This window comes from Eschrichtius robustus, chromosome 8 (genome assembly GCF_028021215.1).
Source record: "Eschrichtius robustus isolate mEscRob2 chromosome 8, mEscRob2.pri, whole genome shotgun sequence".
NCBI classification, from domain to species: domain Eukaryota; kingdom Metazoa; phylum Chordata; class Mammalia; order Artiodactyla; family Eschrichtiidae; genus Eschrichtius; species Eschrichtius robustus.
This window is the reverse complement of record NC_090831.1, coordinates 13,821,881-13,847,141: the sequence shown is the minus strand read 5'-3', so window position 1 is coordinate 13,847,141 and position 25,261 is coordinate 13,821,881. Positions and strand designations below refer to the sequence as shown.

The window sequence follows — 25,261 nt, the reverse complement described above, 5'->3', positions numbered from 1 at the left end:
GTTTTAAACAGGTTAGGAATTAGTTTTCAAATTGGTGTTCAGGTGAGATTATCTTTTTAAAGTGGGCACATTTACAACAGTAGAAGCTTGCCAAGTCCTCGTGTATCCATTCACTAATACCACACTGTCTTAATTACTGTAGCTCTGTAATAAGTCTTCCTAGTCAGTTGAGTAGGAGTCAGCAAACATTTTCTTAAAGGGCCAAACATTAAATGTTACAGGCTTTGCAGGCCAAATGGTCTGTTACAACTACGCACCTCAGCTATTGTAAACAGAAAGCTGCCATAGACAATACATAAATAATTTGAGGTGACCATGTCCCAGTAAAACTTTATTTACAAAAAGAGGCATTTTGCTGTGAACCTAAACTGCTCTAAAAAAATAAAGTCTGTTAAAAAGAAGCAAAGGCAGAAGAAACAGCATCACTTTTTTGTTCTTCCTGCCGAAGATGTGTAACCTGAATCTAATCATCAGGCAACTCAGTTAAGGGACGTACTACGAAATAATTGGCCAGTAATCTTCAAAACTGTCAAGTTCATGAAAGTCAAAGAAAGTCTGAGGAATTGTTCTAAACTGAAGGTGACCAAAGAGAAGTGACAACTAAATGCAACACGTGATTTTAACCCAGTGCAGAATCTTGGATAGGGTCTGAGGATTCTCTGGTAGAAATGTGTTAATGCTTATTTCCCAATGGTGATGGCTATATTATGGTTTGTAGGAGACTGTCCTTGTTTGTTGGAAATAAATGCAAAGGTGTTCAGATGAGATTGAGTATCGCTATCAGCAGCTTACTCTCAAATGGCTCAGGGAAAAAATGTTTTTGTGTTGAACTTGCAACTTTTCTATAAATTTGAGACTGTTTCAACATTTTAAAATATATATATATCATTAAAAGTAAATAAAATAGATTTGTTCCAGAAAAAAAAAAAAAAAAGCAGGCAGTCTAGTTTGACAACCTCCTACATACTTTGATGCTGTTTTGGATGTTCTTGGTGTTACTGTTTCCATACAAATTTTAAAATCAGTTTATCAACTTCCACAAAAAACCCTGCTTGGATTTTTATTGGAATTGCATTGACTCTATAGATAAATTTGGGGAGGACTGACATTTTTGCAGTAATGAGAGTTCCAGTGCGTAAACATGACCTAAAGCAGTACTTAGGTCTTCTTTAAATTTTCTTAGCAATGTTTTGTAGTTTTCTATGTAAAGTTCTTTGTGGTTGCCATCCTCTAAAATGCCCACCAGAGATTTCTGCCTCTTGGTATTCACACACACCCGTTTGTATAGGGTTCTCTTTCACGTTGAATAAGGCTGACCAAATGACAGTGCGTGCCTTCCAAGACTAGATCATAAAAGACACTGCAGCTTCAGCCTTGCTGTCTTGGGATCATCCACCTGGAGGAAGCCAGCTATCATGTTATGAGGACATTCAAGCAGCCCAGTGAAGAGGCCCAGCTGGTGAGGAACTCTGAGGCCTCCCGCCAACAGCCTCGTGAGTGAGCCCTTTTGGGAGCAGAGCCTCCAGCGCTAAGCCTTCAGATAACTGCAGCCTGCCAGCATCCTGACTGCAGCCTCATGAGAGTCCCTGAGCTAGCACCACCTAGCTAAGCTAAGCGGCTCAAACTCTAAGATAATGAAGGTTTCTTATTTTAAGCCACTAAGTTTTAGAGTAATTTTTATGGAGCAATAGATAACTAGTATAGATATGTACATTGTTTTTTAATTTTTAAATTCTATGTAATTATTTTTTTGTTTCCACCATTTTTGTGGTGAAATACACTAACATAACATTTACCATCTTGACCATTTTTAAGTGTACAGTTTAGTGGTATTAAATACGTTCACATTGTTGTGCAACCATCACCACGAACCGTCCATCCTCGTAACTCTTTTCATCTTGCAAAACTGAAAGTGTGTATTCCTTAAACAATAACTCTCCATTCTCCCCTCCCCCTAGCCCCTGGTAACCACCATTCTACCTTCTGTCTTTATGATTTTGACTATTCTAAGTATCTCATATAAGTGGAATCATACAGTATTTGTCTTTTTGTGACTAGCTTATTTCACTTAGCCCAGTGTCCTCAAGGTTCATCCATGGTGTAACAGACTGCAGAATTTCCTTGCTTTTCGTGTTGAATATTATTCCATTGTATGTATACACCACATTTTGCTTATCCGTTCATCCACTGATGAACACTTGGGTTCCTTCCATGCTTTAGCTATTATGAACAATGCTGCTATGAACATGGGTGTACAGATACCTCTTTGAGACCCTGCTTTCTTTTTTTCTTTTTTTTTTTTTTTTTTTTTTTTTCGGCAGAGATGGCAGGGAGTAAGACCCTGCTTTCAATTCTTTTGGGTATATATACCCACAAGTAGAATTGCTGGATCATATGCTAATTCTATTTTTAATTTTTTTAGGAACCACCATACAGTTTTCCATAGTAGCTGTACCATGTTACATTCCCAAGAAGAGTGCACAGGGTTTCAATCTCTCCACATCCTCACCAACACTTATTTTCTGTTTTTGTTTTTTGGTTTGGGGGGAGGGGGGATTGTAGTAGCAGCTGTCCTAGTAGGTATGAAGTTATTCAGTTATTCTTGAGCCCAAGTGGATGATGTTGCCATTCACTGGAATGAGGAAAATAGGAGAAAGAACAGGTTATTTTAATCATTTGGAGTTGGGGTTCTCTGTGAATATCCAAGTGGATATGAGCTGCAGCAGTTGGAAGCAGATGGGCTCTATTCACATCTCTACTCAGCTGGTTAATATTCAAGATGCATAATGCCTTGCTCAGTCTTGAGTCTTGTTTTTTTTTTAATCTATCTGATGCCTGTCTTACAGAATCATTTTGATAAATACCATAAAATATTAGAATACAGTAGGCATTCATCCACAAATTTTAGCATCTTTTCCTTTAAAAAATATGCAGGAATAGCTATTAGTTTATATTCAGAAATATAACTGAGTATTCCTATTAGCTTATGAGCAGATTTTTTCTAGTAGGAAATCTACATAGCCTCTGCCCTTATGGGACTTACCTGTGAATTCTAGAAATATCCTTCATAATGACCTATGACTCAGCTATAAAGATAATTTTTTATAACTATACTAGAGGTAGAGTACAGCTAGTTGTCTGTCTAATCAAGATTCCTTCGGTTTCTGTGGCAATCTCAGATATGTTGTGTCCTTGAACTAAAACTTGCGGTATATGGTACATTGGAAATAGTGTAGGTTTGGGGTTTCATAGACTTATATTTGAATTCTTGCTCAGCCATTTATTAGCTGTGTGACCTTATACATGTTACATAACTTTTAGGGACTCATTTACATGGTCTTCTACAAAAATCTGAAAAGATGAAAATTCCTACTTACTTTCCATTGTTATTGTTGGAGACCAGAAGATAACTTTTTCCATATCTAGCATAACACCTTGGACATTTTAAGCCCTTAAATAAGTGTTTGTTTCACTTCTGTGTCACCAGCTTATCAGCTGGTATGACACTCCTATAAAGCATGACATTTTTTCCAGGAAGTCAAACTTGTACTTCCCCATCAACACACCTTTATGGAAGCTGTGGTCAGATCCCTGTGGGTTTGGGGAGCATCTGTCATCGCATAAGCCTCTGAAGTTATATGTAAAATTTTGGAAGCTTGTAGATTTTAAAGGGGTCCAAGACTCCTGGTTCAGTCGTCATTTTACAGATCTGAAAACCATGGTCGTCAGAGGTTAGTAAGTGTCAGAAAATCTAAAGTCTTCAGAGGCTAGTATGCGGCAAAATCTAGGTGCATTGACTCGTATTCCAGTCTTTTTGCTGTAAGTTATCAGGGGCTTTGATTATGTTTTACAAACACTATGGTAATGGAAATAGAGAAGTTAATATACACAATTTGTTTTGCTAATAAGTTTCCCATCAACTTTGAAAATGGTTTGTTTTTTGGTTTGCGGGTTTTGTTTGTTTGTTTTGGGGGGGTTTTTGTTTTTGGTCTCTTTTCACAGTTAACTCATTCATTCAACAAATATTTCTTAAGGACTTAACTATGTGTCAGGTACTAAGTTAATGGAGATGTAACAGTAAACAAAGAAAAATTCCCTGTCCTCATGGATATTATATTCTACAGAGGGGAGTCCTAATGGATATGAGGGAGTGAACCATGTGTTTATCTTCTAGTAGAAGGAATGGCAAGATAATTTAGGACCTTATCGACCATTGTGAGAATTTTATTCCGAGTAACATGGGGAGTATTCTCAGGAGTGGATATATTTTGAGGGTAGAGCCTACAAATTTGCCAGCAGATCAGACGTGGCCTGTGAAAGAGGAGTCGAATGATTCCAGTGGTTTTGGTCTGAGCAACTCGAAGAATGGGTTGCCATTTACTGATAAAGAGGAAAAAAAAACCCCAAAAGTGATCAAGGTATCTCGGAAGTCAAAAAAAAAATTTTATTTTAAGAAAGAGGGAGTGATCATCTGGGTCAACTGCTGCTGCTAAGTGAAGTATAATGAAGATTGAGAATTGATGGTTGAATTTAGTGATTTGAAGATCATTGGTGACCAAGCCTGATAAGAGCAGGCTTAGGAGAGGAAAGAAGCAGAATTCGATACAGTGAGCTCAAGAAATGGAAGCAGGGTTGAGAATTTTTGTCTTGTTTTTTAAGATAGGAGAATAACATGTTTGCATCCAGTAGAGAGGGACAAATTGATGCATGGAAGGGTGGGGGATTTCTGGAACAGTATCTGTTGAGTCAGCTAGAGGGAATGGGATATCCTGCACGAGCTTACTGGGGTCTTGGATCAGTTTCCTTTATAGCAGGGGTTGGCAAGCCACAGTTCTGGAGCCAAATTCAGTCTACTGCCTGTTTTTGAAATAAAGTTTTATTGGAACACAGCCACACCCAATTATTTAGATATTGTCTATGGCTGCTTTCAAACTACAGCAGCAGGGTTGAGTAGTTGCTCCAGAGAAGCCTAGAATATTTACTATCTGGCTCTTTACAGGAGTTTGCTGACCCTAGCTTTACAATAGCTGAAAGAGAAGATGGGATGAAATATGAGTGAGAGAGGGGAAGAAGTAGAAGGCACATCTAAGGAACTGAACATTTTGCAAAGGTACTCAAATATCTTTTCTGGTTTGGGTCAGACCAAGAAGGAAATCAGAATCTTGAATTTGAGCAAAATGAGTTATAGCCTAGGTGCTTTTTCCCTAAGGTAGGTTCTTTAAAGGGCTCCAGTCTCCAAAGCTGTAAGCTGTATGTAGTCAGCTATTGCTGCGTTACAAATGACTGCAACTTTAAAACAACAAACATTTATTATCTCACAGTTTCTGTGGGACAGGCATCAGAAGTAGCTTAGCTGTATGGTTCTGACTCAAGAGTCTGTCATGAGGCTGTAATCAAGGTGTCAGCCAGGACTGCGGGCACCTGAGGCTTGTCTAGGTCTAGAGGGTCAGCTTCCTATCCTGCTCACATGGTTGTTGGTAGGCGGCTTCAGTTCCTTGCCACGTGGGCTTCTCACATATAGGACTGCTCACGGCATGGTTTCCCACGTAGACGGTAATGAGAGAGGCTGTCCAGGATGCAGTTCCCAGTCTTTTATTACCTTTTCTAGGAAGGGACAGGCCTTCATTTCTGCTGATTACATTGATCACACAGATCAAGGCTGGTACGATACAGGAAGACAACACGGGGGTGTGACTATGGGGGGAGGGGGCTGTTGGGACTCAGCCTGGAGGCTGACTACCGTAGACCCACTTGAGTGTCCACAGAATCCTGTGCATTATGCTGTGTACTTCCAACTTCGCTGTGTGTGACCAATGTCTTCACGATTGCCCACAGCAGTTTTCAGCAGTTTGATTCTATTAAAGCCCATCCACACTGTTTTAAATATTTTTTCTTTTTTACTAAGCTTTTCATTTCTGATTACAAGAGTAATCTTCATAGTAAAATACTATGAATAGAAATAAATGAAAAGCCCTGGAAATTAATCTTTCATGTTCCCCTGTTTAGATTACTCTTATTCAATTATTTTGCTATCTAATGTTTTTCCTGTTTGTACTAATACATATCTGTTTAAAAAGCTCATACATAAATACTGTGTGTAAGCTACTTCGCATATTTTGTGAACATTTTTCAGTGTCATTCAGTACTCAGTGTCACTTTTTAATGATTGCTTTGTAATTCCATAATATGGTTAGTCATAATTTAATCCTTCATTTTTTATTATTATGGATGTGACAGTAAATATCCTTGTCATTAATTCTCTATGACAACCATGGTTATGTTAACCATTTTTTAAAACCAATATCGGTTTTTACTAATAATTCACAAAAAAAACCCCAGCAAAAGCAATAACTGTAGGTATAGCTTTGTAGTTTTTATATTAGTTTTTAACTAGAACCGTGGTGGGGCTTCTGTACTGAGGGTCCATGGACTTTATCGGGTTCTCAAAGTGGACTGGGATATTTACCTCCTTGGTTAATTTGTGAAAATAGTTCAGTCACTATAAACATAGCTTACATAAGTAAACCTACTGGGCTGGGTATAAGAACAGAGCACGTCTAGTACATATATAACCTCTTAATACATATATACGGTAAGAAGCAAGAAGTTTTGTAGAGATTTGCAACTTGCTATAGTGATTTTAGTAAATGACCTTATTATCAGAAGATTAAATTCCTTTGTAGTCAAATGTTATATAACATTGACATGGTCGTATTAATTTATTAAGAAAATTGCATGAAGTATCAGCTCAGCTCAGCAGAATTATCTCTGACAACTCCATTTTATTTTTTTCAGGGTTTCTTTTCAACATTAGTCTCGTAAAAGTTAACTTAGCCTCTGAGACCAGTGTTCAATTTGTCCATAATGCATAATACATTGTAATTCCAGGTAATACAACAAAGCGTTATCAGATATGGGAGCAGTCTGCCTGTCTCCTTTGCTGTCTCTCCTTTCCCTGCCCATCCCCTCAATCAACAGTTCTTAACTGGGGTTCCTATTCTTCCTCCAGGAATGCCTCAGAATTTTATCAATACTGATTACCTGTTCTCCAAAGTCATTTTCAAGAGTTTAATTTCTTTTTCAAATGTGTATGTACATACTAGTTATCTGCTAGATCCTGGGCTAAATGGTGGGATTACAGAATTGGGGGAGGGGGGGAGCTCTTCGCTACTGAAAAGCTCCCAATAATTAATGTGATGAGAAGCACTGGAAGAAGTTTTGTCCAGAATGCTCTGGAACCAACGAGGAATCGCCCACCCAGGCCTGGATAGCAGTTGGAAGGCTGGGAATGCTACACAGAAGAGGTTCTGTTTAGGGACTTCCCTGGCGGTCCAGTGGTTAAGACTCTGCGCTTCCAATGCAGGGGACGCGGGTTTGATCCCTGGTCAGTGGAACATGCAGAGTGGCGCGGCCCCCCAAAAGAAGAAACAAAGAAAGGTTCTGTTTAGGTAGCATCCTTTCCTTACACATTTACATCACCCTATGAAGCAAAAATGTTTTAACTGAAGATGTTTTTATTGAGTTGTATGGATCAGGAACTTCTTTCACCATTGATTTAATATGATATCAAATATGATGAAATCGGTCATCCTAGAAATAGCTAAAATGTGTATTTATAGATTAAGAAGGAATTTAAATTTAATCAGCTCAGTCTCCACCACCTCCCTTTCTTTCTCTGTTTGAATTCTTTGATGGGAGCTTGCAGACACTTCATTTCATTTTTGAGATCCTGCCAGTGAGCCAAAATCATCTTTCTTTCTCTTTTCCTCAGTAATTTTAGTTTTAAATTCTAAAAATTTTCTCCCCATCTGTGGCTTACCTTCCATTTTCTTTTTGACAGGGAAATTTAAAAAAAATTATTAACTTAATCCATTTGATGTATTTCAAAAGGCTCAATACTTTTCTTCATTTATCGGTGGAAGAAGTTCGAAATTAACTTTAAAAAAATCATCAAATGGCAAACAGATTTCCTTGAAAGTCACATAGAGAATGCATCCTAGAAAACAGGCTAGTCAAGTTCCACCAATTTTCATGAGTTTCATCAAATATTGGACCTACTCGAGGGTGGGGAGAAGAGGCAATTTTCAAAAAGGACAGTGTTACATGCAGCGTTTCCTATACTTCTTCCTAAGAGCACCAGGTGGAGAACATGTTTTCTAAACTAGAAACGTCTAGGACGTGGAATAGGGAATCTTTCTGTCCTCCCCTTAAAGGCTGTCCAATTGTTTAAAAAAAAAAAAAGACTAAAAACAAACCCCATACTCCTCCCTCCCCTCAAAAACAAGAAAAGGGAAAAAAAACCACTACTCTCCAGAGCAGAACCAGCTTCAGCAATCCAAATTAGTCTGTTACAGTCATCACAAGCATGCCTTGCTTTTAAACACACAAGAAAAAAAATTTAAACAACAGAACAAAACTAGTACTGATCCAAATTACCCAGACAGAAAAAACCCAGAAAAACTAGTACTTGATGTAGTTCAATTTAGTACCAGTTCTTCTGGATTTTACTTCTGGTATTATATCTAAGAAAATTGTCTAACTCAAGATCATATGCCTAACTCTATGCTTTCTTCTTGAAGTTTTGTAGTTTTAGGTTTTAAATATAGGAATGGTCCATTCTGACTTAATTTTTGTATATGGTGGAAGATATGGATCTAAGTTCATTTTTTTGGCATATGGATATCTAGTTGTCCCAGTATCATTGTTGACAGACTATTCTTTCTTTTCTGCATTGCCTTTTGCACCTTTGTCAACAGGTGTCAAAAACTAAATTCACATGTCCATCAGCAGGTGAATGGATAAACAGAGCGTAGTGTATCCATACAATGGAATACTGTGCAACAATGCAAGAAATGAGCTATTGATACAGCAGCAACAGGGATGCATCTCAAAATTATGCTGAGAAAGAAGCCAGATAGAGTACATATTACATAATTGTAGAAACTCTAGAAAATGCTAACTTATTTATAGTTACAGAAAGCAGATTGATGTATTGGCGGGGGAGTGGAAGAGAGGGGATTATAATGGGGCAAACGTTTGAATACGTGCGGTTTATTATGTTATACCTCAAAGCTGTTACAGATAAAATTCTAAAAAGTATATAGACTAACACAGTAGTTAGATAAACTTTTGATAGCCAGAGTTTTTCTTTTCCCATTCCTTAATCTTTTCTTCATGCTGTAATTGCAGTTTATTATTCCTATTTGAAAAAAGATGTGTGGGTCTGAACATAGCATCCATAAAATGTTGTGATGACTGTAAACTCATTTCAACCATACCTGTTATTTCTATATTCAAGTCATTAATATGTCATGCCAGTCCCTATAGACTCTATTAACCTTCCTTGGTACCACGTTGTTCAGCTACCTACAAATCCACTTTACCTGTTATCATTTAATCCAAACTTCCCCAAATTGTCTACACATATTTCGTTAGTAGAACTTGAAAAATGCATCAGGATTGAGGTATATAAGGTTTAAGGGACAAGCGTAGTAAAGGGGCAGATAACATAGGTAGACAATATTAAGGAATTTAAATTTTAACCCAAGAGCAATATGGAGTCTGACGAATTTTAAGTAAGCCATGTCAAACTGATTTTACTTTTTATTGTGATAGGTGGTGCTTATATAAAAGGCAGGCGGTGTTAATAATAAGGGGATTTGTGTCAGTCCCTTTGGTATTTTAGTTCGTATGTATATAGGTTTTGGGGGGCATGGCAAGATCAAAACCTCTATTCTGATATCTTAAATTTGTTCTCATGCTTTGTACATTATAGTTGCATCCTGTCAACCAAAATATAACTAGCAATTCAGAGTTCAGAACTACTTGAATTTTCTTGCTTCTATTTCTTGGCTTTATGAGAATGACAACTATATTTAGGCCTAAGAATTTAGTCTGCTGGAATTAAACAAATACAGGCCTCATCTGTTCATGCTGGCTGTTTCTCAATATGAAATCTTATAAAATAGCATGTAAGAGCTTTAATTTTTTTTTTTTTTTTTTTCTTTTCAAACCTTTAGAGTTAAGGTTCACCAATTTGGTTAGTTATAACCATAACTGTATAACCTCTGTGAGGCCACTACTGATTCTTGATGACAGCAAGAACCCAAAAAGGAAAAAAGGTGATTTATGAATGCTTTGTTGTTACAGAGGGTCTGTTGTAACAGGTCTCTTTGTCTTCATTCAGCACCTGTCACTGAGTAACCAAGACCACGTTTTTGAACACCTGGCGTAACATAAAACTACTAGATCACATTGAAGCCAGTCCCTCAGGAGGTTAGTTAAACTGACTCCATTCGTTGAACGGCCCTCCAGTATGGTGGGTTGGTGGGTGTGGAGACCGACAAGTCGGTACCATTTACTGAGGAGAGCAGACATGCTCAGCCCATCCCTTGAACTGAACCCCGGATCTGGGGATAGAGCAAAACAGTGAGAGCGGGTAAGGGGTATTTGCTTCAAAAGTCATTTGCGAGTACACAGTGATTTCACATCTGGTCTAACTACACTGGCACAGATACGTAGAATCTGCTGGATCATACCATCCTGGGTCAGTTCCAGTTTTAACTCTACCACAAATTTCTGTTGAATTTCTGGCAAATGACTTAACTCTCCTCAAGCCCTTGTTTCCTCATCTGAAAAATAAGAGGGCTGGGTTATTATTAAGACTTCTTCCGTGGTTCTTCAGTTGCATTATATTTACCTGACTTTAAAAAATATCTTGCAGTAAAACTTTTAGGTAAAAATGAAAGTAACTTGTTAAAATCATATCACATGTAAAATTGGAAGAAATAGACTAGTATACCAAAGGATATTGTATTGGATGAGGTCTCCAGGAAAATCTCACTTTCTCTGGGGCCTGGACCTTCCAGATGTTCTCTCTTTGATCATGAAATTGTCCTCTCTATTAGCTGAAGCCTGTAACCTTAAATGATATTGAGATATTACAACTGTGCTTCTAACCACTGGTTTGACTTTAGGTGCGCATGTTTAATGTTTTAATTTTAAATGTATGATTGGGTGTTTAGTGATACAGTTTGAAAAGACTGGAGGTTTCCTTGTGCATGAGGCTGCTGCCCAGCCTCCGATTCCTGACCATTCCTGACGAGCCATGACTGTACTCAAAAAACTCCTTAAAGAGAGAGCGCACTCCCTTTCTCTCCACCCCCCCCCCCCCCGACCCCCAACACCTCCCCCCCCTCAGAGGAATAGGACTTGCGTTCTAGTCCGTTTTCCTGCAGTTAAAGACTTGTTGGAAATTACTGAGAAGGGTGGTCCCTTCCTTGACCACATAAATTGCTAAATGCGGAAATTGTTTTAAATTAACGTTCTCCAGTCTCTTCTCCTGCCACCATCAATCCATCTGTAACCCCCAGTGGTCTTGATCCCAAGCATAACAATAATTTGCCCTATGGCATCACCCCTGATTCAGCTCTCCTCTTTCTCAACTGCCTCTCTGTCCCCCTCACCTCCCCATGCAGAGTCTAGGTTTATTTCTGCCCACCTGTTGCCTGGTGTTATCAGACTTTCAACAACAGGTATAAAGAACTTAGTGCCTGGTACAAAGTCATACAGCATTCAGTAAGTGTTCGCTGTTTTTAATCCTTGGCCACTTTCTATTAGGTGAATCATATGAAATTGCTATTTTTGTATGTAAAAAAGGAAATCTCATGTTGGCAGTTTGATATGGTTCAACTTTATAGATATACATACAGAGTGATGATTCCTAACCAGGATGCAATTAGAATTATCTAGGCAGCTTTTTACAAAATACATAGACACTGTCCCCGTCTTAGACCAGTGAATCGGAATTCCTGCTTAAAACCACCTGTGAAGAGAATCTTCCCTTCAGGTCATTTTTCTTTTACCGTAGAAGTTTTGTTTTGTTTTGTTTTGTTTTGTTTTGTTTTAAATACAGACTTGTACGTTTTTTATATAGTCCGTTGTCTCGTCATGAACTGAAACTTTAGTTTTATGACTCTACAAATTACTGTCATTTTTAACTTTAAGATATGATCAAATCTCAAATTAAGATTTATCAGTACTCAATCTTGGGAAGAAAAATCTAGGTGCTACAAGATGTTTTCATGATTTTCAGGGAATTCCAAAGTCTTTTTTTTTCCTCTCCTAGTTTGTAACTTCACATTATCTTTCATATAACTTAAACTTAGAATTTTGTACTTTTCAAATACACTTTTGCCTTTTCATGAAGAAGAGAATGAACAGTAGTAAGCTGGCTACAGTTCAGTACTAACTTACCCTGACTCACATGACTCACAATGCAGCTTACCTACATGATTCATAATTGTAATGTAGCCGAGAGAAAATGGGATCAGTTTCTTTGAACAGTAGCTATCTCCCTTTGCTGATGTTAACTTGTGTATTGTGCTTTTACTGTTAACCAGTGTTTTGAAATCTCTGGGTAAGTAGGTGCTAGATAAGCCCAAAATTATGAGCAGAATTTTTCGCTTCATTCACTGGCAGCCATAGACAAGAATATTAAAACCCAGAAAAGAGAATTCAGAGCTATTTTTCTTCCTCCCACTATCACCTTCTCTCTAATTTGCATTCCCTACACATGAAATGTGCTTGCTTTAGTGGCATATATACTTTTTTAAAATACAGAGAAGTTTAGTGTGGCTCCTGTAAAGAATGGCTCTCAAATCTGTGTGTGAAGCATTTCATTAGAAGCACGTATATACACGAACAGTGGGCAGCCTCTGGTGTCTGCCTTAGAAAAGTTTTTATCAGGAGGGAGTACTGAATTTTTCTGATGCCTTTTTCTTTTCTCTTTTGTTGATTATGTGGCTTTTCTCATTGGGCCTAATCATGTGATTATATTATTTTATGCCATTCTTAATATTAAGTTATTACTGTATTCCTGGGATAAAACACATTTAACTCTAACGAATTATTCTTTTATTAAGAAGTAAAATTCGGGTGTTTGTATTTTATGAAATTTCTGTGTTCATAAATGCAATTATAATATGGCTTCTTTTGGTATGACTATTGCTCTTTCAGTACCACTGACTTTTTTTTTAACTTTTTATTTTATATTGGAGTATTGTTGATTAACAATGTTGTGTTAGTTTCAGGTGTACAGCAGAGTGATTCAGTTATACATATACATGTATCTATTCTTTCTTCAAATTCTTTTCCCATTTAGGTTGTTATTACCCAAATAAAATGATTTGTGTAGCTTTTCTGTGCCACCCTTGAGAATTATCTTTTTATATTTAAAAGAAATTGTGTCTAAAGCGATCTGTGCCCTAAGCCTTGTAGAAAAGCTCATTCTTAACCATTTTCTTCCATAGTGGTAGTGAAGTTTAGGTGGTAAACACTTAGGATCTGGGTTTTTAAAAATCCTGGCTCCACATCAGCAGTGTGATTTGGGGCACCTTTTTTTTTTAAATAAATAAATAAATAAATAAATAAATTTATTTATTTATTTATTTATTTATTTATTTATTTATTTATTTATTTTACTTACTTTACTTACTTTACTTACTTTACTTACTTACTTACTTACTTACTTACCTTACTTAACTTACTTACTTACTTACGGCTGTGTTGGGTCTTCATTTCCGTGCGAGGGCTTTCTCTAGTTGTGGCCAGCGGGGGCCACTCTTCATCGCGGTGCGCGGGCCTCTCACTATCGCGGCCTCTCCCGTTGCGGAGCACAGGCTCCAGACGCGCAGGCTCAGTAGTTGTGGCTCACGGGCTTAGTTGCTCCGCGGCATGTGGGATCTTCCCAGACCAGGGCTCGAACCCATGTCCCCTGCATTGGCAGGCAGATTTCCAACCACTGCGCCACCAGGGAAGCCCTGGGGCACCTTTTAAAAAGCTCTGTGTGGCTCAATTTTTTCACCTGTAAAATGTGGATAATAGTTATAAAGAAGCCTTGAGAGTTTCATGAGATAATTAGTAGTTGAAAAAGTATCTCAATAAATGAAAATATTGTTTATTTTCCTCCAATGTTGTTGTCCCATCTCCAGGTATTATGATTTTTTAAATCTCCTTTTTTCTCTTCTTTTCTGCTCTCCTCAGAATTTTTCTCCAGTTTCTTGAGCCATATGACTGGTTGAATGCTTTGTATAAGATAGTCCTAGAAGAAGATAAAAATTCAAAAATATTAACAGTGGATGATAGGACGACACAGGTGACTTTTCCCTTCTTCTCTTTATTCTCCACATTATATACGATGAGCACATGTTACTTTTAGGATCATGAAAAATTGTTGAGGGGGGAGGGAGCTCAAGTCCCATGCATGCATGCATGTATGCTGCATGCGTGTATGGCGTAGTGATCAACACTAACCGTAAGATTAGGACTATTCAACAGCATTCAGCATAGCCCTTGGAAGTGAACCCGTGGTAAACAGGTTTGCAATGGAGAATTTAATTGATAATATTCAAGTTGTCATTAAATGTAAGTTCAGATAATATATTCATTGTCAGAGGAGGTTTTTAATTTAAAATGATATTTTCTGTATATTTGCTATGCCATACTTAACAGTGAGCATCTTACAGTACATACCAAGAGGTTAACCTGACTGGAGTGGTACGGGGTGCCAGGCATAGCAAGTCAGAATTTCAAAGGTTACTAGTTTATATTTTCTTTCTTTCTGGTTTTTTAGCAGCTCCTTGTTATTCCTTTGAAAAGAATTGGCTGTTCAGCCACAATTCCACAAAGTAGAAACTCAGCAGGTCGTCTATGAAAGAACTGTAGTAAAGCTTAATTGGTACAAAGGGAGATTTTCTTTGTTGCTGTGGAGTTAAACTTTAGCCTTAAATTCCTGGTTTGTTAAAATGGTTTCAGTGCTTAATTTGCAGGGCCATGACTGATCAATATGTTACCTTATAAATTGAGTTTTAGCTAACCAGTCCCAATGCTGTAAAGAAAACGTTAAAGATAAATCATTTCAACCCTTCTCTATAGCAACGAACACTACTGGCTCTCCTTTCTCTTCTCTCCCACTTGTGCCTCACTCTTAACTCCTTTTTATGCCAGATATTGCCTAGTCCTAGCTGCTTCCTTATTTGTGATTCTTTGCTCACCCGCATCGGTGGGGACAAAAAAAAGTTGCCTTGTCATTTCAGTAAACAAAGATTGCCATTCTGGTAGACAGTGACTGTTGCCCGCCATCAAGCTCTCAGCCACTGCGGCCACCCTGACGGTGCGCCCTGAGAGGAATTCAGGGTGGAGAAAAACACGATACTGGCCCTAGATAGCTAAGGTGCATATGTAAGGAATAATTTCAGTGAGCCCAGACTCTTGCATCTTCCCATACATAGAAAAGCACTAAAATCATTAACTTGAGATGTCTGGTTTTTGTGATTAGCAGTAGTTGTTTCCCGCCCCCCCCCCCCCCCCCCAGCAAAAACTCCTATATATCCTCCCTTGCCTCTTTGGAACAGTTCCTCAGAGCTATCTGAGAGGCTGTCTCCTGGGCTGTCATCCTCAAGAAGGTCCCCAGATAAAACATAACATGCAGCTTTAAGGTTGTGCATTTTCCTTCGGTTGACATCAGGAAACGGATTTATTCTCATAACTGGTACTGAATAAATTGTATTCTTTAAAACTCAGGCTGTTTTTTTTAATTGAAGTATAGTTGCTGTACAGTATTAAATAAGTTACAAGTATACAGTGTAGTGATTCACAATATTTAAAGGTCATACTCCATTTATTGTTATTCTAAAATACTGACTATATTCCCCGTGTTGTACAATATGTCCTTATAGCTTACTTTATACCTAATACTTTTATCTCTTATTCCCCTACCCCTATATTACCCCTCCCCCTTCCCTCTCCCCACTGGTAACCACTAGTTTGTTCTTTATATCTGTGAGTCTGCTTCTTTTTGTTATATTCACTAGTTTGTTGCTTTTTTTTTTTTTTTTTTACAGTATTTATCTTTCTCTGTCTGACTTCACTTAGCATAATGCTCCCCACATCCATCCATGTTGCTGCAATGGCAAGATTTCGTTCTTTTTTATGGCTGAGTAATATTCCAGTGTGTGTGTAGGTTGCTTCTGTATCTTGGCGATTGTAAATAATGTTGCTATGAACATTGGGGTGCATGTATCTTTTCAAATTAGTTTTTTTGTTTTTATTTGGATATATACCCGGGAGTGGAATTGTTTGGTCATATGGTAGTTCTATTTTTAGTTTTTTGAGAAACCTTTGTACTGTTTTCCATAGTAGCTGCACCAGTTTACATCCTCACCAACAAGGTACAAGGGTTTCCTTTTCTCCACATCCTCACTAACATTTATTTGTTGTCTTTTTGATGATGGCCATTCTGACAGGTGTGAGGTGATGTCATTATGGTTTTGATTTTCATTTCCTTGATGATTAGCAATGTCAAGCATCTTTTCATGTGCCTGTTGGCCATCTGCATTTCCTCTTTGGGAAAATGTCTATTCAGTTCTTCTCATTTTTTAAATTGGGTTGTTTGCTTTTTTGGATGTTGAGTTGTATGAGCTGTTCATATTGAGTTGTATGAGCTATTTATATATGTTGGATATTAATCCCTTATCGGTCATACCATTTGCAAATATTTTCTCCTATTCAGTAGGTTGTCTTTTCATTTTGTCAGTGGTTTCCTTTGCTGTGCAAAAAAGCTGAGGCTAATTTTAATTAGATCTCTTTAATAGAGATTTTCATAGTTTCTAAATCTGAAATATTTTGGCATTCCAAATCAAGTCAGCTCTGGATTTTAACTCATCTACAGGGAAAGCCAATAGACTAAATTAATGTGTCCTACTCCTCTGTAGCCCCGACTCCCTGTGAAATGACAGAGAGGAAAAAAATGTAGAGGCGGAAATTTGTAAATCCATAACGGAGAATGGGAACAGATGGAGTGACCATCAGCAAAGCAGACACTTTCAGGTTCCAGAAGACAGAAAACAGATGGCGTTGATGGCTGAACCAGGGTGGAGGAAGCCCCAGCCCAGCATACCCATGAGGGAAACTACACGTGGAATCTATTTTTCCCCTTAGAGTCCTGAAGAGACTCTAAGCTTGAGTCAGTAGCAACAGAGAGCAGAAGAGATGATAGGACATGGTAGTAATTAAAGGAGGATATATCAAGAGCTAATTGGATATGCTACCCACTCACTCAGCCCATACAAAGATTACACAACATTGGTTACCATGCTAATTTTGGAAATCTACTTTCAAACAAACCTTGTTTTTAAACTCTCAGCCTGAGGAGGACTAGGCGTTCTAATGCAAGAGTTAGTGTTCCAGGGGATACTCTCCTTATTTTGATGTTTGGAGAAAGATCCTACCTTGTCAACCTGTTCCTTGCCCATGAACCCTGAAGTAAAGCCCGTCCACTAAAATGCCAGTGAACATAGTCTGTTACCTCTCCTGATCTGTCATGGGAAGTAGATCTACCCAGCAACAGAAGAAACCTGCTACAGTGGACTGGGAAAGCAAGAAAGAAAGCCTAGCCAATGGTGACATGAGAGTATAAAAAGTATAATAGGAGATACTATTGCTAGATTAGTAAAGGATGTGAATTAACAATTCACAAAATAAATAAATACATGGAAAAAATGGTCACCCTCATCATGTAATCAAAGACGTAATTAGAAAAAATGAGATCTTTTTCCCAATATATAATTAGCAGATTTTTTAAAAGAATGCCCATTGCTAATAGGAATGTCGTGAACAGTTGTATAGCAGTTTTGAAAAGCGTTGGACAGTATGTCTAATAAACCTTAAACAATCCGTTCATTCATTACAATTCCTTAAAATCTACCTCATGAAAAGCATTTTAAATATAGAAATAGATGGTTATTCATTTAGAATTTAGAAGAACTCCAAACAGCTATGATGTCTTCTATTACAAGAGTTGGTAAATAGACTGCTCTACATCTACAGGATGATTAAATTAAAAAATAAAAATTGAAGCTATGAAGTCAACAAAACAACATAGAAAAAGCAAGTGTGGCTTAAGTGGAAAGGGATGCAGGAGGCAGACTGGTGTGTTACAACTTAATACCGTCCTCCCCCACACCTCTGTTACTTTGTTGTAAGGTCTCAAAGTCAGGGATTCTGACTTGCTCATCTGTGTACCCCCCCCTCCCCCCTCCCCCTCCCCCTCCCCCCTCCCAGTGCCTAGCACGGTATCTGACTCTTAATAAATATATGTTGACTCAGAATATGGGCGTAAGAAACACAAAAGAAATCCAAAAGCAAACCAAAAGATCAGGGAAGCCACTACACAAAGAGAGAGCTAACTTAAATGAAACGTGCATCCCAAAGTGGGATTTAACAGATGTCTTCATGTAAACCAGAGGTCATACTTAGATTCTTTTAAAATATTTCATTTGCTAATGACTGTTTACTGTTAAACTTTTTGTCAGTATTTCTTGTAATATGTAGTTTGATATGTCTTATTCAGTTAATCAAATGCCCTGTTCATTTTTAAGTTGGATCATTCAGGCATGTTTTTTGTTTTCATTTTTATTTATTTATTTATTTTTGGCTGTGTTGGGTCTTCATTGCGGTGCGCGGGCTTTTCGTTGCAGTGGCTCCTCTTGTTGCAGAGCACGGGCTGTAGGCACGTGGGCTCAGTAGTTGTGGCTCGTGGGCTCTAGAGCGCAGGCTCAGTAGTTGTGGCTTGTGGGCTCTAGAGCGCAGGCTCAGTAGTTGTGGCGCACGGGCTTAGTTGCTCCGCGGCATGTGGTATCTTCCCAGACCAGGGATCGAACCCGTGTCCCCTGCATTGGCAGGCGGACTCTTAACCACTGCGCCACCAGGGAAGCCCCAGGCATGGTTAATTCAATTATTTTTTTCTGGTTCCGCTTCTTAAATCAGCAGAGTTTTCACAGGCAATATCAGATTTATAAATATATCAATAAGAGAAAGTCAACAGTATTTATACACCTAATTTATAGCTTGGATGCAGTAGACTCTAAAGCAGGTATAAATTACATAAATCATACTTTTTTAGTAGTTCTGTTAAATTCGCGCTTGAATATTACTTCTTCATCCAATTTTGTAGCTGCTATGTTCAGTAAATAACATGTATTGAATTTTCAAATAGGTAAAAGACTCACATGGTTCAAAATTCAAAAGATTATTGTTATGTGTCTTGCCATAGTTAGCATAGGAATACAGAAGCAAAATGTATATTCTTTATAATTAATAATTATTAAATATTTTTCTACATAGGGGTTCAAAGAAAAATGTTAAAATAGCCATGAATAGTAGTTTATCGGTCTTTTTATCTTCCACCTTTCAGGTTCTGCCCTGTTGCTTATTTCTCAACATTGCTGAAATCAAGTCATAGTGTGGTAGCAGAACCTCTGTGACTGGGGTAAGAAAACTGCTTATACTTAGGCTATACTTAGAGTCTTCTTTTAAAATATTTTGATCCATTAAAAAATCGGTGTAGGGGCTTCCCTGGTGGCGCAGTGGTTGAGAATCTGCCTGCCAATGCAGGGGACACGGGTTCGAGCCCTGGTCTGGGAAGATCCCACATGCCACGGAGCAACTGGGCCCGTGAGCCACAATTACTGAGCCTGCGCGTCTGGAGCCTGTGCTCCGCAACAAGAGAGGCCGCGATGGTGAGAGGCCCGCGCACCGCGATGAAGAGTGGTCCCCACTTGCCGCAACTAGAGAAAGCCCTCGCACAGAAACGAAGACTCAACACAGTCATAAATAAATAAATAAAAGAACGTGAATTTCTTAAAAAAAAAAAAAAAAATCTTTCAATTATTTAAAAAAAAAAAAAAAAAAAAAAAAAAAAAAAAAAAAAAAATCGGTGTAGATTTCCATCATTTCCTTGCACCAACTCTTTTCACCACCACCCCTCCTAAAAAGGCTGCTTGTTCCTCTTCCTTTACTTACCCATATCCACTCAAGCCAGGAAGTTGGGTACTTTGGCTTGAATTGTCCCTTCACCTCTCATATCTAATCTGTCCCCAGATTTGGTTGATGCTTTTTTCTTAATGTCTCAAATCCATCCCCATCTTCTCCCTAGTCACCATTGCCCTGTAGCCTGCGGCTGCTCTTCCTGCCTTCTGAGTCATAATCACTCACTTAAAAACTCCTGGTAATTCTCTTTGCTCTAAGGATAAAAAAATCTCAATTGCTGGCATGTAAACGTCTGTTTCTGACCCTTTTTACTTCTTACAGCTTCATCTCTCACCAACACCCCCAGGTTCACCTGGTCTGCTAAAATGCTTTGTCTTTCAAGTCTCAGCTTAGTCATGACTTCCTCCTGAGTTCTAGAAATATTTTGTTAGTTTTAACCGTGGTGAGGGCTTTACTTTTGTGCTGCTGGTAATATCAATAATTTTGCACTGACTGGGGACTGAATATACGCTGCATATAAAGGTAGGGTCTTCTAAAAAGATGCCTGAATGTTTACATTACCCGTACTTACTATGTGTATTTAGACATCTTCCACGTGCTAAATTATTCATCTTAACCTTAGTTTTACAAACAAGCCGAGACCCAAAGAGGTAAAGTAATTTGAGCGTTCCCATGATTTTAAAAGTCTGTGCTTTGATGTCTGACAACATGTCTGGCAAGTCATATAAATACATTTTATTATGCAGACCAGGCAAATTGTTAAGCCATCTTTAAGCAGCTTTCAACTATTGTACCCTTAAAACAGAACGTTATTTTCTTTAGCTCAGTCTTTGTTATAATCTTGTGTTGTCCTTCTTCAGTGAAGTCTGGGTAATTGGAAAATATTAGGTTATTACATTTTAGAAGTAAAACATTGCCTCAGGGACTTTCTGACTTTGACTATTGCTCCTTTTGAGCTGATTGCATATCTTGAAATAAAGGAGGACCTTCCAAGAGTTCAGGGTGTCAGTTACAAGTTATGTTTCACATGGACTTCCTTCCATTTTCTATTTTTAATAATAGCTAAATAGTAAGGTTTTGTTTATAAATATTCAAATTACAGTAGCTTCTTCATCATTTAAAATTTGTCAAAGATTAGGACCCCAAAAGCATTGAAACATAAAGAAAAAATTGATAAATTGCACTTCATCAAAATCAAAAGCTTCTACTCTTCAAAAAACTTGTTAAGAAAATGGACAGATAAGCCACAGACTGGGGGAAAATATTTTCAAGGTATGTCTCTGATAAAGGATTTGATTCCAGAATACCTAAAGAACTCTTAAAACCCAGTTTTTAAAAATGGGTAAAAGATTTGAACTCCAAGACACATAGATGGTAAATAACCACACTAAAAGATGCCCAACATGATTAGTCATTAGGAAAATGCAAATTAAAACCACAGTGTAATACCACTACACATCCAGTAGACCGCTTAGCATGAAAAGACTGTGGCTGTGACTGTACCAGGATGTGGAGCAACTGGTAATCTCATACATCGTGGAAATACAGAAAGGTATAGCCACTTCGAAAAACATTTCAACACATACTTATCATACAGTTTAGCAGTCTCACCCCTAGGTATTTATCCAAGAGAAATGAAAACATATATATATATATACACACACACACACAGACCTGTACACGACTCTTTATAGCTTCTTTATTTATAAAATTGTAAAAATGGAAACACCCCAAACAAATGTGAATGGATAAACAAATTATGCTACTTCCAGACAACGGAATACTATCAAACAGTTTAAAAAAAAAAAAAAAGCACGTGCCACTGATCCATGTAACTATATGAATATATCTCAAAAGCCTTAGCTAGGTGAAAAGAAACAGGCACAAAAGGCTATGTACAATATGATCCATTTATATAACATTCTGGAAAAGGCAAAACAATAGGAACTGAAATCAGATCAGTGGCTGCCATGGGATGGGGTGATGGGAGGAGATTGACTGCAAAGAGGTAAGGGGAAACCTTTGGAGGTGATGGAACTATTCTGTGTCTTGATTGTGGTGGTGTTATATGACTGTATACATTTATCAAAACTCATTAAAAGGGTGATTTTATTGTATATAAATCAACCTGCCTTTAAAGAAAAAGTTAAAGCCAGTTACCAACATCAGAAATTATCTTCACAAATTTAAGGGTAAAGAAAACTAGGCGATAGATCAGATGACTCCAAAGTCAAGTCCTCAGTGGTCAAAAATTTTTTTTATTGTGAAGAGATTTTTATATATTAGAAATTAATAGTCTTTCTTATTATCAGAGTTTTATGCCTTTACCAGTATACAATCTTCTTGTCCCAAGAACAGGCTCTACCTTCATTTATGTTCATAAAGTCACCCTTTCTGTTACCTAAATATCATTATTGAATTGTCTTCATGAATATCTTACAGTTTGTGTTAATTTTATTCTTAATTATGTATTCTTTGTGAGTCTTGTTGTAAATTGAGTCTTTCTTTCCATTATATACTCTAACTGGTTATTTGAAAAGAAATTTATTTTTTATATAATATATTGATTATATAACCATTATCTTTGAAATCTCTTGTTTACAGTAATTTTTCAGTTGATTCCTTTGGCCTAAGTATGAAATCATTATTGGTATAAGCAGTGGACTTTGAATTTTATCAAATATCATTCCAGATCATGTAGAGATAATCTATGACTTTTCTATTAATATGAAGAATTACATTGACTTCCTAAAATATAAGACATTCTTGCATATCTGGTTGAATCCCACCTGGTCACTTTGGTTTATTCTTTTAATGTGCTGGATTCTAACATTTTTTATTTAGAATTTTTGCACCATATTTACATGATAGGTCAGTCAGTCTGTTTTTCCTTTAGTCTCTCTTTGTTAGGAACTTTGCATCAATGTTAAGCTAGCTCTCAAAAAAGAATTTGGAGGCTTTCTCTATGTTGCAAAACATTAAATAGTACTAATAATACCTGCTCTTTAAATGGTTGGAAAAATGCGCCAGTGATATTACCTGTATCTGTGCCTAGTAATAACCTGAAATAGTCTCAAATCCCTTTCAAATAGAATTGTGTATCTTGCTTTCTTGGTCAGGTATATTCTAACTGTTCTAAAATTGTTCACTTTATACTAAATTCCTTTATTGAGCAGGTATTCTTAATGCAGATAGGGAGTGTCATTTGTGAGTTATCCATATGAACTATTTTTCATTTTGAAGGTTGAAAATGAGGCCCCCACTACTGGGGCCTCTACCTGCTTGTGCTTAGTAATGGTTTATAATGATTTGATAGGAACTGAACTTTAGTGATCATAGCCTTTAATGCGCTGTTCAAATTGGAGGGGAGAGGCGTGCTCCATTTAATCTCTTTATTAACAAGGAATCTCTCAGTAAGAACTTCTGCCAGCTAATAGTTTTATTAAACTAAAGCCTAATAGTAAGTGTCTTTATTATGAAAGTCTAAAAAAGGTAATAATGAACTCTGGAAATATAAAGATCGTTGGGTTTATTGTTTTTAGTGGACAGGGAGTGTTTGAGATCTTACTTGGTAGAGTATTCCTTATTACGTATTGGAGAACTAGATTGATCACGTCTTAGAAATTTTCATAAAGTGTAAAATAGAGAGCCTAGAGTTTGGGTTGGAGATTTGTGGTCTGAAGCGCCTTGACCCACTTCCTCCCATGTGTGGTAGGCTGATTAATGACCCAACGACAAGATATCCAAGTCCTCATCCCCATAATCTTTGAATGTTACTTCCTGTGGCCAAAGGGACTTTGCAGGTGTGATTAAGTTAAGGATTGGGGGATGATTTTCTGGATTATCCTTGTGGGCCTTACATGTAATCACAGGTCTCCTCATAAGAGGGAGGCAGAGAGAGGTTTGACTACGGAAGCAGAGATGGTAGTGATGCAGCCAGGGGCCAAGGAAAGCCAGTCTCTAGAAGTGGGAGAAGTAGGGAACAGATTCTCCTCTGGAGTGTCCAGAAGGAACCCACCCTGCTGACACCTTGATTTTAGCCTCTTAAGATTCATTTTGGACTTCTGACAACAGGATGATAAATTTTGTGTTGTTTTAAGCCCCTATAAATTTATAGTGTTTGTTATAGTGGCAACAGGAAACAATACAGTATGGGTACCTGTTAACTAAACATATGAGGGCAGGGACCTAGGCCTATGGAATTCAACTCCATATCCCCAGTGCCTAGAACTGTGCCTTACATAATAAGGCACAGTATATTTGTTAATGGAGGATGGGAGGGAGAGAGGAAGGAAAAATCAGGTAATTCATAACTTAAATCAACATGGTGAGCATGGTGTAGGTGTCTAGCTTCTGGGTGAAGCAGAGAAAAACAGTAAGGTTGAAAACTTGAAGCCCACCCATAACCAAATAGATTCTATAGTATTGTTCTAGGACATCGCTTTTTAAAAATAGAACTACCATATGATCCACACTAACACAAAAAGATACATGTACCCCCATGTCATTGCAGCATTATTTATAGTGGCCAAGACATGGAGACAACCTAAGTGTCCATCAGCATGTTAATGGTTGAAGAAAATGTGGCATATATGTACAATGGAGTATTATTCAGCCATGAAAAAAAATGAAATCTTGCCCTTTGTGACATGGATGGACCTTGAGGGCATTATCCTAAGAGAAATAAGTCAGACAGAGAAAGATAAATACCATATGATTTCACTTATATGTGGAATCTAAAAAAAAAAAAAGGAAAGAAAACCAAGCTTATAGATACAGAGAACAGACTGGTGGTTGCCAGGATGGGGGTGAGGCAGCAAAATGGGTGAAGGGGGTCAAAAGGTGCACACACACTTCCAGCTATAAAATAAGTAAGTCACAGGGATGTAATGTTACCCAAAAGGTGGGGGGAGGGGGGAGGAGGCCATTGTGTAATTAAAAAATGTTTGTTTGAACAGCAAAAGATAGAAAATAATTGAGGAACCCTACAAACCAAACAATTTGAAGTTCAAGGATCCCTATCTCGTTACTTGAAGGAGGAAAACACAAATGCATACACATACATGGAGAAGTATTTCAATTAAAATTCAGGTTCAGTCCTCCAATTCCTAGTTTGTATAAGGTGCCAGGAAAGTAGTTAATTGTATTTTTACCAAGCGAGTGCAGGAAATAAACAGGGTAATGTTATTTATTTTATGACTAATTTTAATTTTAAAAACAAGTTATATGTTCACATTATACAAAAATGAAACTGGTAGTTAGCAAAAAGCCATTACCCCGCTTCTGTCCACCAGTGACTTAGTTTCCATCCTCACAGGCAACCCTGTGTTACCATTTTTTATATCGTTTCCGGTATATAAACAAATAAACCTCTAAATCCCTTTTTTCTCATCTTTTTATGCAGTTCATAGCATACAAGTTATACTGGTCTATA

At 37.6% G+C, this 25,261-nt stretch overlaps 1 protein-coding gene across 3 annotated transcripts in view; it reads left to right on the top strand.

Moving 5' to 3' along the window:
* Positions 1–25,261, top strand: part of RALA (RAS like proto-oncogene A) — a 72,342-nt gene that overhangs the window by 20,738 nt on the left and 26,343 nt on the right. The window contains exons 2-3 of one of the 3 annotated variants that reach the window (XM_068550350.1): positions 10,187–10,275; positions 19,253–19,327. The exons of 1 other annotated variant lie outside the window; for it this stretch is intronic. The gene's annotated coding sequence lies outside the window, so the exon portion shown is untranslated. The remainder of the gene's footprint in view (positions 1–10,186; positions 10,276–19,252; positions 19,328–25,261) is intronic. One more of the 3 variants, XM_068550349.1, reaches the window with a different exon arrangement.